Genomic DNA, 15,371 nt, shown 5'->3' with positions numbered 1-15,371 from the left:
TATTTAACTGCCCCTCACTGCCTCCTACACAGTCTGATGCCCCACATCCCTCTGCACACTGTAAGGTGCCCCCCACAGTCCTTCATACAGTTTGATGCTCCACAACCCCCCACCCAGTATAATCCTTCACAGTTCCCCACACAGAGTATAATGCAGCCCAATCCCCTCACACAGTATAATGCCACCACGGTCCTCGTTCACAGTATAATGCCACCACAGTCCCCACACGCAGTATAATGCCACTACAGTCCCCATACACAGTATAATGTCCTTACAGTGCCATCACACAGTATACCGCCACCACAGTCCCCATCCAGTATAATGCCCCCAGTCTCCACACACACACAGTATAATGCCCAGTCCCCATCCACTATAATGCCCCCACAGTCTCCACACACACACATACACATGGTATAATGCCACCACAGTCCCCACACGCAGCATAATGTCCCTACAGTGCCCTCACACAGTATAATGTGTGAGGCAGTGACTTGTGTCAAAGGTAGGGGTCGCTGTGTGTTCTCCCCAGGTTGTGCATGGAGACAGATGAAGTCCATAGGTGTGCATGGCAGTCACAGATATCTGGTCCAGGTTTTCCATATGGCTGAAAGCCACAGGTTTGTTTTTTAAAAACCTGGCAGTAAGGGGTATGGGTGTGTCAGGTGTCAGGTGCAACGTCAGTGTCAGTCTGGTGTGTGCTGTTGTGCAGAGCAGAGGCCTGCAGCGTGCTGGCTGTGCGAGTGAAGCAGCACAGGCCAGCGGAGCCAGCAGCAATGGCAGCTGAATAGCCTGGCACCCGCAGCTTACACAGTGATGCAAGTCGTCCATTGTAACTGGTCTCGGATGTGGACAGTCCTGTGCCCGGAAGTGAACTGGAGGTGGATGCCCTGTGCCTGAAAGAGTCGAATGTGGACAGTCCTGTGCCCAGAGGTGTACCGGAGGTGGATGTCCTGTGCCTGAAAGAGGACTGGCATGTAAAACAATTGCAAACAGGTGGATATGGTGCCCGACTGCTATCCGGAGGATATCCTGGGCTGTGTACGGCTGTGTGAGTAAAGAGTCTGTTATACAGCGATGCAGGACACCCACGGGAACTAGTCAGAGGAGGACTGGCGCGTGTAGTGTCTGTAACATGTGAAGCTGTGTTTGGAGACTGTAATATGGAGTGCGGTCGCCCCACGGATACTGGACATGGAGAGGTCCGGCGTGTTTAGGGACTGCAATCTAAAAGCCATATGATGTGTAGTGCTATGAATTGGGCACTGAGACGAGATGCAACTATGTGTATTGAACTTTGATGGCATGTACTATAAAATGCTATGCACCTTTGTGTGAAGTAACACATTAAAGAGACTTTTGTGTTTGAACTTTGTGGGTCACTGCCTCTTCACTGTGTACGGGTGCTACCGCAGCATTACATATGCTAACACAGTTCCCACACAGTATAATGACCCCACAGTTCCCATATACAGTATAATGTACCACTATCCCCATACACAGTATAATGTCCTTACAGTGCCTTCACACAATATAATGCCACCACAGTGCTATCACACAGTATAATGCCACCACAGTTCCCATCCAGTATAATGCCCCCACAGTCTCCACACACAATATAATGCCACCACAGTCCCCACACGCAGTATAATGCCACTACAGTCCCCATACACAGTATGATGCCCCCACAAACAGTATAATCGCCCCACAGTGCCCACAACCCAATACGATGCCCTCACAGGGCCACCCACACTGTATTATACCTCCAAAGTGCCCTCACAAAGCATAATGCCCCCACAATGCCCTCACACAGTATAATGCCTACAGAGTGCCCCATACACAGTATGATAAAAATACACACAGTATTATACTCCCACAGTGCCGCGAAACCAAGTATGATGCCCTCACAGTGCCACCTACACAGTATAATGCCCCTACCCTACCATCACCTAGTATATAATGCCTCCAGAATGCACACAATATGACACTCCCACAGCCCCCCTACAAAGTATAATCCCCACAGTGCCCCAACCCATTATGATGCCCTCACAGTGCCACCCACACTGTATGATGCCTCCACAGTGCCCTCCCACACAATTATGTACAACACAGTATGATGCCCACACATGATTTCCCACAGTGCCCCTAGTATAGACGTATGGTTCTTATTCATTCCACCTCATGTCTTATAGACACTGCACGAAAAATGTAGTTTTACATCTCCTCATCAAAAAGAATGACTGAGCATGTATGTCCTCCAGAGCCACTATTAGTGGCCCCAGCTCTGCCTCATGGAGGGAGTCCTAAGTGGGGTATTAAATCTATTTATATAATGCCTGGAAAAAGGCTCTTGAAAAAAGGGGACACCTGCCTGATTACCCGAAGTGTTAACATATTTTATGGGTGCTGCAAAAGGCTCCTAAAACCACCCAGACTGTAGTGCAGATCAGACATATAGGCCTTAGATGAAATGACTCTGTTGTTATATATATATATATACTGTATATATTGCATCAATAGCACTGGCCTCCACATACTGGTGCTGTCAGGTCACCCACATCTCCCTCCGCCTGCTTTATGCTTTCAGAAGCCAGGCAGTGACGTCAAGGCAGCTCCTGACCTGTTTTCCAGTGCCAGCCGCTCACTGTAACCTGCCAGCTTCATTCATCTTTCAGGGATCCAATTCATGTTTAATGTGCTCCATAGAAGAGAGATTCGGATGGTGGGAGCAAAGCCCGGCTCTGGGGTATAATAGCAGAACATGGCATTCTTTAGATGTGTCGGCTTTGGGCCTGACGAGGGCTCACTAATGACAGGTGTCATTCAAGGCCAGACATGGAGTCCTCATCTAGTACAACACATGCAATATACATTGTAGTCAGTCCCTATAGGCCTAAGTCAATACAGTAAAGCAAACTGACCCCAATTTTTAATATACATGTTTTCATTAGGATTTTTAAGTGTCTCTAAAGAAGATCTGTATTTTCCATAAATATATAATTATGTTCCCTGGTGTAAATGCTGCTGTTCTCCTGAATCCGGCATTGTTTTTCTTTTGTTCCTGCCCTTCTCTGTTCCTGAGATATGGCCTCCTCTTCCCTGTATATAAATCTAGTCTTGTTAGACAAATGAGTGCGTTCCTTGAATCTTTTGTGTCCATCTACTTAAGGCCACGCCTACTTAGCAGAAAGGCTAGATTTGCATACAGGAAAGAATGGTGTGTATCTCAGGAACGGAGAGGCGCAGGAGGAAAAGAAAAACATTGCCGGATTCAGGAGAACAGCGGTATTTACATCAGAAAAGAAAATCACATATTTATGACAAGTGACAGGTCCCCTTTAATGTAAAAATCCACCATGTTCTTCTTAGTTTCACGTCCAGATAGAGCTTAGGTGCTTACTGACTACAGGCCAGGGGTGCGACCATGGGTAAGAAGAGCCTTATGGAGGATGGAGCTTAATTTATGGAATTGATGTAGTGTTTGCATGTATGAATAAAGACATCAATTCATGGAGAATGACAAAAATAACCTAAAATATTAGATGTATTTCTTACCCTAATATTTAAGGGGTTTTCCAAAACTTTAATATTAGTAATTTATCCTTACCCTTCGAATAGGACAACAATGTCAGATCAACCCCAGTGAACAGCTGATTAAATGGCACAGTGCCTAGCATTGTGTTGTAGCTGTGAATGGTATTGCAAGATTGCATCCTTTAGTATTGATGATCTAGGACAGAGGTGGGGAATATTTTTTCTGCCAAGGGCATTTGGATATTTATACCATCCTTCGGGGGTTGTACAAACTCCGCCCACAAAGTACATCCTGGCTCTGGCACTGGTGTCAGGATGTAATCTTTCATTGCATGCCCTTGAGTGTCCAGTAGTGAACACTACATGTGTGTGCTAACACAGCAAGAATAAATTAATGAGCTTGTTGTAATCAAAATACAGCTCCCTGCCCAAGAATGCGGTCCCTGAGAATCTGCTCAGGGGTCTGATAAAAGGTCATCGAGGGCCGTAAATGGCCCTGGGGCCAGAGGTTCCCCACCCCTGATCTAGGATATCCTAGAGTTTGGACCGCCAGTGATCCTGAGAACACTGCTCTAAAACTTCAGGAACCAGACGTCCATATACAGGCAGCTGTTTCAATGTACTTACCCCTCATCAGTGCATTACTAGCCAATGCCAGATGCCCTTATAAAGACATCTGTTTCAGTGCACTTACCCCTCATCGTCATCAGTGCATTACTAGCCAATGCCAGATGCCCATATAAAGACATCTGTTTCGGGGTACTTACCCCTCATCAGTGTATTACTAGCCAATGCCAGACGCCCATATAAAGGCATCTGTTTCAGGGTACCTGCCCTTCATCAGTGCAAAACAAAGTTTTGGCTGTCTGAAACAGACCCTCTTTTTAAGACTTGAGAAGGGGGACTAGTGACCTTATAATCCAGACACTAATGTCTGGGCAGCTGTTTCTGTGTACTTAACCCACATTAATGCAGAACAGGGTTTGTTTGGCTGAATGAGAAGCCCTTAACACAACTTGGGAGCAGCGATTAAAAAAAAAAAAAAAAAAAAATCTAATATGGAATCTACTGAGAGATTCCTTGACCCTATAAGTTATGGTCTAACTCTTTAACAAGCCTTGAATTGTGACTAAGGATATTAGCCAAGCCAGGCACACATCTACAGGCAGCCATTTTGGGGCACTTACTACTCATCAGTGCATAACAGGGTTTAACTGACTGAAAGAGGACATCTTAATGCAGCTTGGCAGGGGTCTAAATATCCTGACCCTGTAAGCCAGACAGCCATCCAAAGGCAGCTTTTTCAGGGGAGTACTTACCCCTCATTAGTGCAGAACAGGGTTTGGCTGGCTGATCGAAAACTCTTTAATACAACCTGTGAGGGAGACTAAAAAAAATCTAATATGGAATCTATTGACCCTATAATGAGCCTTGAAATGTGACTAGGGTTTTTAGCCAACCCAGGCAGCCATCTATAAGCAGCTGTTTCGGTGTTCTTACCCCTCATCAGTGCACAAGAAAAAGATGGTTGAAAAAGATACCCATAATACAATCTCGGATAGGGACTAAAAAAAAAAATCTCGTTTGAAATGTAAGGGGAGAAGGCTGTGCTATATCTCTGATCCTTTGAGCCACTGGTGGACACAGCAAGAAGAGGGCCCCGGTGCAAGAACAATATATGGGCACTTTGCAGTCCAATAGCTCATCATAATGCACAATTCCACCTGCTATGGGGGTGGAAGTGGACCCCCTACCTTTCAGGCCCCTGTGTGGCTGCACAGATTGCACCAATGATATATTTACCCTTACTTTGACCTTTTAATGATCTTTCAAAGATGACCAAGTCAGACACCCATCTACAGGCAGCTGTTTTGAGATGCTTACCCCTCATCAGTGCAAAACAGAGTTTGACTGGCTAAAAGAGACCCTTTGGATATAGCTTGGGAGAAGAATTAATGACCCTGATTATATAAGCCAGATACTCATGTACAGGCAGCTCTTTTTGGTCACTTACCGCTCATTAGTGCAGAACAAGGTTTGGCTCACTGAGTGACATATCCTTAACATGATTTGGAAGGGGGACTAAAAAAAACTAATAAGAATCTTTCACCCTTTTACCCTTTAACAAGCCTTGAAACGTAACCAGGAATATTAGGCAAACCAGACACCCATCTACAGGCAGCTGTTTCTGGTCACTTACCCCTCATCAGTACAGAACAAGGCTTGGCTCCCTGAGTGACATTTCCTTAACATGATTTGGAAGGGGGGCTAAAAAAACTAATAAGAATCTTTCACACTTTAACAAGCCTTGAAACGTAACCAGGAATATTAGCCAAGCCAGACACCCATCTACAGGCAGCTGTTTCTGGTCACTTACTCCTCATCAGTGCAGAACCGAGGTTTGACTGGCTTAAAGAGACCTTTCTAATACAGTTTGGAAGGGGAGAATAGTTACCCTGATCCTGTGACCCTGAACTAAAGCCCTTATTGACCCTTGGGGCCTTTATAATTGGCAGATGGATTAAAGTGACTTGATTCCGCACAGTCACCAGCAGCCTTTCCCACTGGCGGAGAAGTATGTCCCCCCTTTTGATCATGCAGACGTAGCAGAGCTTAGTTTGTCACTGCAGCTGAGCAGGGCAGAGCAGAATTGGTCATTTTGTTCTCCGCCAGCATGGAATATCACTTTTTTTCTGCAATCCAGGTATTCTTGCTTACAGATACAAGTGCAGGAATGGTTTCTGTATCCGACATAACATTCCAGTACGCTGCAGAGATATTTTTTTTTCAGCAATGTCCTTATAAGGATGGACCCCTTTAAGGGAGATGGTTGATAAAGGGGTGGAGAGAATGGATGACAGGGAGGGAGAGAGGGAGACGAGCTCTACAGTTTGCTGGCCTGGACTGTAGGGGATGAGAATGTTTTAAATAGCATGGAATATGTTCACACAGTCACACAGCTCTGCATCACCAGAGACGCAGCGTACCTCCTGGCAGACAAGGTTAATGCACTATTGATCACAGCCAGGTAAGTTCCGCTTCCTAATGCACAATTTAAAGGGCAACACCCAATCCAAGATCCTATTTTACAGATTAAATCAGAGATGAATCTTAGTGGATTTTTGCACATTTTTTTGTTCACGCTGCATCTCCAGGATGATCAGTGGCAGCGGTAATACTTCTGACTTGTTGTAGTTTGCATCCTGACATTGTTGCGGTGACGTTGTATATATTACATCTCTCCAGCACCAGGCGGGGGGTCTCTGGGAAGTTGGTGCAATGGTCTAAAGAGTTATAGGTATGATGGCTGGTTTATATTGGACGCCCAATTTTTAGGCGGACACAGAATTCCAGCAGATGGAAATATCGGACATCAGTTACTTGACGCGTTTCGGGAATGGGGGGCACTCTGAAACACGTTGTGCCCCTGCAAAAAAAATAATGATTGTGCATTGAGGTCCCTTCCGGGCTATATCCACCTGCCGTTCCCCTGACATATATATGTAAGAGGATTTCCAGTGACTGCGGCACCCCGGGCATTGCCAGGCTACATGAGTCAATGTGTCTTTACGCAATGACAGACTTTTATGGTGGTGGTGATGGGTGCTACCCTCCTCTAGAAGTAGCACCAAGGGAGCGATTAGTTTCATGGAAAGTTCGGCTGATTAGACGCGTCCACAACCTTCATCATCAATCAACCATGATGTCAGGGGTTGTAATCCATCATAAAATCATATAAAACCTTAAGTATCTCTGTACGTCTTACAAAGCTTCCTTCTCCATGAGTCTGACTTTACAGGGGTCCAGGAAGCTGAGATATGGGGGGCTTATATAGCAGGGTCCCCCGCCAAAGGTCACCTGGAATATCCTTTTCCTATAGGTAGAAGAGAGTTGCTCTGCCAGGATCTGCCAGGATAGTAACAGGTCTCTCCATTGGTTTTTCTTACTTCTCAATGAGCGACCGGACAAACAGAGTGCGATATCTCAGCATCCAGGATCCCAATCACACAGACGGGAATATTGGGGATAACAGCGGACACTGCTGGAGAGAGCTGCAGAGATCCCAGGGAATAACGGGAGGGAGGTATATAGCACGGGAAATGCTATATACTACAGTGCAGATACAGATAGGTATATACTAATATATGCTATATACTACAGAGCAGACACAGATAGGTATATACTAATATATGCTATATACTACAGTGCAGATACAGATATATATATACTACTATATGCTATATACTACAGAGCAGATACAGATAAATATATATATACTAATATATGCTATATACTACAGAGCAGATACAGATATATATATATATACTAATATATGCTATATACTACAGAGCAGATACAGATATATATATATATACTAATATATGCTATATACTACAGAGCAGATACAGATATATATATATATACTAATATATGCTATATACTACAGAGCAGATACAGATATATATATATATACTAATATATGCTATATACTACAGAGCAGATACAGATAAATATATATACTAATATATGCTATATACTACAGAGCAGATACAGATATATATATACTAATATATGCTATATACTACAGAGCAGATACAGATAGGTATATACTAATATATGCTATATACAACAGTGCAGATACAGATAGGTATATCCTAATATACGCTATATACTACAGTGCAGATACAGATAGGTATATACTAATATATGCTATATACTACAGTGCAGATACAGATAGGTATATACTAATATATGCTATATACTACAGAGCAGACACAGATAGGTATATACTAATATATGCTATATACTACAGAGCAGATACAGATAGGTATATCCTAATATATGCTATATACTACAGTGCAGATACAGATAGGTATATACTAATATATGTTATATACTACAGTGCAGATACAGATAGCTATATACTAATATATGCTATATACTACAGTGCAGATACAGATATATATCCTAATATATGCTATATACTACAGAGCAGATACAGATATATATATATATATATATACTAATATATGCTATATACTACAGAGCAGATACAGATAGGTATATCCTAATATATGCTATATACTACAGAGCAGATACAGATAGGTATATCCTAATATATGCTATATACTACAGAGCAGATACAGATAAATATATATACTAATATATGCTATATACTACAGTGCAGATACAGATAGGTATATACTAATATATGATATATACTACAGAGCAGATACAGAGAGGTATATCCTAATATATGCTATATACTACAGAGCAGATACAGATAGGTATATCCTAATATATGCTATATACTACAGTACAGATACAGATAGGCATATACTAATATATGCTATATACTACAGAGCAGATACAGATAAATATATATCCTAATATATGCTATATACTACAGAGCAGATACAGATATATATATATACTAATATATGCTATATACTACAGAGCAGATACAGATAGGTATATCCTAATATATGCTATATACTACAGTACAGATACAGATAGGCATATACTAATATATGCTATATACTACAGAGCAGATACAGATAAATATATATACTAATATATGCTATATACTACAGAGCAGATACAGATATATATATACTAATATATGCTATATACTACAGAGCAGATACAGATAGTTATATACTAATATATGCTATATACTACAGTGCAGATACAGATAGGTATATACTAATATATGCTATATACTACAGAGCAGATACAGATAGGTATATACTAATATATGCTATATACTACAGTACAGATACAGATAGGCATATACTAATATATGCTATATACTGCAGAGCAGATACAGATAGGTATATACTAATATATGCTATATACTACAGTGTAGATACAGATAGGTATATACTAATATATGCTATATACTATAGTGCAGATACAGATATATATATACTAATATATGCTATATACTACAGAGCAGATACAGATAGGTATATACTAATATATGCTATATATTACAGTGCAGATACAGATAGGTATATACTAATATATGCTATATACTACAGAGCAGATACAGATAGGCATATACTAATATATGCAATATACTACAGAGCAGATACAGATAGGTATATACTAATATATGCTATATACTACAGAGCGGATACAGATAGGTATATACTAATATATGCTATATACTACAGTGCAGATACAGATATATATATACTAATATATGCTATATACTACAGTGCAGATACAGATAGGCATATACTAATATATGTTATATACTACAGTGCAGATACAGATAGGTATATACTAATATATTCTATATACCGTATATACTCGAGTATAAGCCGACCCGAGTATAAGCCGACCCCCCTAATTTTGCCACAAAAAACTGGGAAAACTTATTGACTCGAGTATAAGCCTAGGGGGAAAAATGCAGCAGGTACCGGTGAATTTCAAAATTAAAAATAGATGCTCCATACCGTTCATTATGGCCCCATAGATGCTCCACATAAAGCTGTGCCACATATAATGCTCTGCACCGTTCATTATGGCCCCATAGATGCTCCACATAAAGCTGTGCCATATATACAATGCTCTGCACCGTTGCCCCATAGCTGTGCCACATATATAATGCTCTGCACCATTGCCCCATAGCTGTGCCATATATATAATGCTCTGCACCATTGCCCCATAGCTGTGCCATATAGTGCTCTGCCCCATTGCTGTGCCATATAGTGCTCTGCCCCATAGCTGTGCCATATAGTGCTCTGCCCCATAGCTGTGCCATATAGTGCTCTGCCCCATAGCTGTGCCATATAGTGCTCTGCCCCATAGCTGTGCCATATAGTGCTCTGCCCCATAGCTGTGCCATATAGTGCTCTGCCCCATAGCTGTGCCATATAGTGCTCTGCCCCATAGCTGTGCCATATAGTGCTCTGCCCCATAGCTGTGCCATATAGTGCTCTGCCCCATAGCTGTGCCATATAGTGCTCTGCCCCATAGCTGTGCCATATAGTGCTCTGCCCCATAGCTGTGCCATATAGTGCTCTGCCCCATAGCTGTGCCATATAGTGCTCTGCCCCATAGCTGTGCCATATAGTGCTCTGCCCCATAGCTGTGCCATATAGTGCTCTGCCCCACAGCTGTGCCATATAGTGCTCTGCCCCACAGCTGTGCCATATAGTGCTCTGCCCCACAGCTGTGCCATATAGTGCTCTGCCCCATAGCTGTGCCATATAGTGCTCTGCCCCATAGCTGTGCCATATAGTGCTCTGCCCCATAGCTGTGCCATATAGTGCTCTGCCCCATAGCTGTGCCATATAGTGCTCTGCCCCATAGCTGTGCCATATAGTGCTCTGCCCCATAGCTGTGCCATATAGTGCTCTGCCCCATAGCTGTGCCATATAGTGCTCTGCCCCATAGCTGTGCCATATAGTGCTCTGCCCCATAGCTGTACCATACAGTGCTCTGCCCCATAGCTGTACCATACAGTGCTCTGCACCGTCCATTATTGCCCCATAGCTGCTGCTGCAATAAAAAAAAATAAAACACATACTCACCTGTCTTGCAGCTCCTCGGCGCCATCTTCCCGGCGTCTCCCTGCACTGACTGATCAGGCAGAGGGCGGCGCGCACACTATATGCGTCATCGCGCCCTCTGCCTGAACAGTCAGAGCGGAGAGAGAGACGCCGGGAAGATGGCGCGACGCCCGGCGTGTGGAACCAGGATAGGTGAATATGCGATACTTACCTGCTCCCGGCGTCCCGCTCCTTCCCCCTGCCTGTCTTCGGTGCCGCAGCCTCTTCCTCTGTCAGCGGTCACCGGCACCGCTGATTAGAGAAATGAATTATGCGGCTCCGCCCCTATGGGGGGTGGAGCAGCCTATTCATTTCTCTAATGAGCGGTCCCACGTGACCGCTCAGGGGAAGAGGCTGCTGCACCCGGAGACCGTGTAACAGGCAGGGGGAGCGCCAGGATCGCCGGGACTAGGTAAGTATATGACAGTGCTCACCCGCCGACCCCACCACCGATCATGACTCGAGTATAAGCCGAGGGGGCACTTTCAGCCCAAAAATTTGGGCTGAAAATCTCGGCTTATACTCGAGTATATACGGTACTACAGAGCAGATACAGATAGGTATATACTAATATATGCTATATACTACAGTACAGATACAGATAGGCATATACTAATATATGCAATATACTACAGTGCAGATACAGATAGGTATATACTAATATATGCTATATACTACAGTACAGATACAGATAGGCATATACTAATATATGCAATATACTACAGTGCAGATACAGATATATATATATAGTAATATATGCTATATACTGCAGAGCAGATACAGATAGGTATATACTAATATATGCTATATACTACAGTGCAGATACAGATAGGTATATACTAATATATGCTATATACTATAGTGCAGATACAGATAGGTATATACTAATATATGCTATATATTACAGTGCAGATACAGATAGGTATATACTAATATATGCTATATACTACAGAGCAGATACAGATAGGTATATACTAATATATGCTATATATTACAGTGCAGATACAGATAGGTATATACTAATATATGCTATATACTACAGAGCAGATACAGATAGGCACATACTAATATATGCAATATACTACAGAGCAGATACAGATAGGCACATACTAATATATGCAATATACTACAGAGCAGATACAGATAAATATATATACTAATATATGCTATATACTACAGAGCAGATACAGATATATATATATATATACTAATATATGCTATATACTACAGAGCAGATACAGATAGGTATATACTAATATATGCTATATACTACAGAGCAAATACAGATATATATATATACTAATATATGCTATATACTACAGTGCAGATACAGATAGGTATATACTAATATATGCTATATACTACAGTGCAGATACAGATAGGTATATACTAATATATGCTATATACTACAGAGCAGATACAGATATATATAAATACTAATATATGCTATATACTACAGAGCAGATACAGATAGGTATATACTAATATATGCTATATACTACAGAGCAGATACAGATAGGTATATACTAATATATGTTATATACTACAGTGCAGATACAGATAGGTATATACTAATATATGTTATATACTACAGTGCAGATACAGATAGGTATATACTAATATATGCTATATACTACAGAGCAGATACAGATAGGTATATACTAATATATGCAATATACTACAGTACAGATACAGATAGGCATATACTAATATATGCTATATACTGCAGAGCAGATACAGATAGGTATATACTAATATATGCTATATACTACAGTGCAGATACAGATACAGTGCCTAAAAGTAGTATTCAACCCCCTGCAGATTTAGCAGGTTTAATAAGATGCAAATAAGTTAGAGCCTTCAAACTTCAAACAAGAGCAGGATTTATTAACAGATGCATAAATCTTACAAACCAAAAAGTTTTGTTGCTCAGTTAAATTTTTATAAATTTTAAACATAAAAGTGTGGGTCAATTATTATTCAACCCCTAGGTTTAATATTTTGTGGAATAACCTTTGTTTGCAATTACAGCTAATAATCGTCTTTTATAAGACCTGATCAGGCCGGCACAGGTCTCTGGAGTTATCTTGGCCCACTCCTCCATGCAGATCTTCTCCAAGTTATCTAGGTTCTTTGGGTGTCTCATGTGGACTTTAATCTTGAGCTCCTTCCACAAGTTTTCAATTGGGTTAAGGTCAGGAGACTGACTAGGCCACTGCAACACCTTGATTTTTTGCCTCTTGAACCAGGCCTTGGTTTTCTTGGCTGTGTGCTTTGGGTCGTTGTCTTGTTGGAAGATGAAATGACGACCCATCTTAAGATCCTTGATGGAGGAGCGGAGGTTCTTGGCCAAAATCTCCAGGTAGGCCGTGCTATCCATCTTCCCATGGATGCGGACCAGATGGCCAGGTCCCTTGGCTGAGAAACAGCCCCACAGCATGATGCTGCCACCACCATGCTTGACTGTAGGGATGGTATTCTTGGGGTCGTATGCAGTGCCATCCAGTCTCCAAACGTCACGTGTGTGGTTGGCCCCAAAGATCTCGATCTTGGTCTCATCAGACCAGAGAACCTTGAACCAGTCAGTTTCAGAGTCCTCCAAGTGATCATGAGCAAACTGTAGACGAGCCTTGACATGACGCTTTGAAAGTAAAGGTACCTTACGGGCTCGTCTGGAACGGAGACCATTGCGGTGGAGTACGTTACTTATGGTATTGACTGAAACCAATGTCCCCACTGCCATGAGATCTTCCCAGAGCTCCTTCCTTGTTGTCCTTGGGTTAGCCTTGACTCTTCGGACAAGCCTGGCCTCGGCACGGGAGGAAACTTTCAAAGGCTGTCCAGGCCGTGGAAGGCTAACAGTAGTTCCATAAGCCTTCCTCTTCCGGATGATGCTCCCAACAGTGGAGACAGGTAGGCCCAACTCCTTGGAAAGGGTTTTGTACCCCTTGCCAGCCTTGTGACCCTCCACGATCTTGTCTCTGATGGCCTTGGAATGCTCCTTTGTCTTTCCCATGTTGACCATGTTTGAGTGCTGTTCACAAGTTTGGGGAGGGTCTTAAATAGTCAGAAAAAGCTGGAAAAAGAGATAATTAATCCAAACATGTGAAGCTCATTGTTCTTTGTGCCTGAACTACTTCTTAATACTTTAGGGGAACCAAACAGAATTCTGGTGGGTTGAGGGGTTGAATAATAAATGACCCTCTGAAAAAACTTTTCCCAATTTAAAAAAAAAATAAACAAAGAAATAACATTCTTTTTTGCTGCAGTGCATTTCACACTTCCAGGCTGATCTACAGTCCAAATGTCACAATGCCAAGTTAATTCCAAATGTGTAAACCTGCTAAATCTGCAGGGGGTTGAATACTACTTGTAGGCACTGTAGGTATATACTAATATATGCTATATACTATAGTGCAGATACAGATATATATATACTAATATATGCTATATACTACAGAGCAGATACAGATAGGTATATACTAATATATGCTATATATTACAGTGCAGATACAGATAGGTATATACTAATATATGCTATATACTACAGAGCAGATACAGATAGGCATATACTAATATATGCAATATACTACAGAGCAGATACAGATAGATATATACTAATATATGCTATATACTACAGAGCGGATACAGATAGGTATATACTAATATATGCTATATACTACAGTGCAGATACAGATAGGCATATACTAATATATGTTATATACTACAGTGCAGATACAGATAGGTATATACTAATATATGCTATATACTACAGAGTAGATACAGATAGGTATATACTAATATATGCTATATACTACAGTACAGATACAGATAGTCATATACTAATATATGCTATATACTGCAGAGCAGATACAGATAGGTATATACTAATATATGCTATATACTACAGTGCAGATACAGATAGGTATATACTAATATATGCTATATACTATAGTGCAGATATATATATACTAATATATGCTATATACTACAGAGCAGATACAGATAGGTATATACTAATATATGCTATATATTACAGTGCAGATACAGATAGGTATATACTAATATATGCTATATACTACAGAGCAGATACAGATAGGCATATACTAATATATGCTATATACTACAGAGCGGATACAGATAGGTATATACTAATATATGCTATATACTACAGTGCAGATACAGATAGGTATATACTAATATATGCTATATACTACAGAGCGGATACAGATAGGTATATACTAATATATGCTATATACTACAGTGCAGTTACAGATA

The 15,371-nt window shown here is 41.4% G+C and overlaps 1 protein-coding gene across 3 annotated transcripts in view; it reads left to right on the top strand.

The window, feature by feature from the left end:
• The window catches only part of PNCK (pregnancy up-regulated nonubiquitous CaM kinase), a 167,743-nt gene that overhangs the window by 40,925 nt on the left and 111,447 nt on the right, over positions 1 to 15,371 (top strand). The window contains exon 1 of one of the 3 annotated variants that reach the window (XM_077283801.1): positions 6,394 to 6,559. The exons of 1 other annotated variant lie outside the window; for it this stretch is intronic. The gene's annotated coding sequence lies outside the window, so the exon portion shown is untranslated. Of the gene's footprint in view, positions 1 to 6,393; positions 6,560 to 11,481; positions 11,506 to 15,371 lie in introns of those variants that run through there. One more of the 3 variants, XM_077283803.1, reaches the window with a different exon arrangement.

The sequence above is a fragment of the Ranitomeya variabilis genome, chromosome 2 (assembly GCF_051348905.1).
Source record: "Ranitomeya variabilis isolate aRanVar5 chromosome 2, aRanVar5.hap1, whole genome shotgun sequence".
NCBI classification, from domain to species: domain Eukaryota; kingdom Metazoa; phylum Chordata; class Amphibia; order Anura; family Dendrobatidae; genus Ranitomeya; species Ranitomeya variabilis.
Note: the sequence above shows the minus strand (reverse complement) of the source record. Positions and strands in the feature narration are given on the sequence as shown.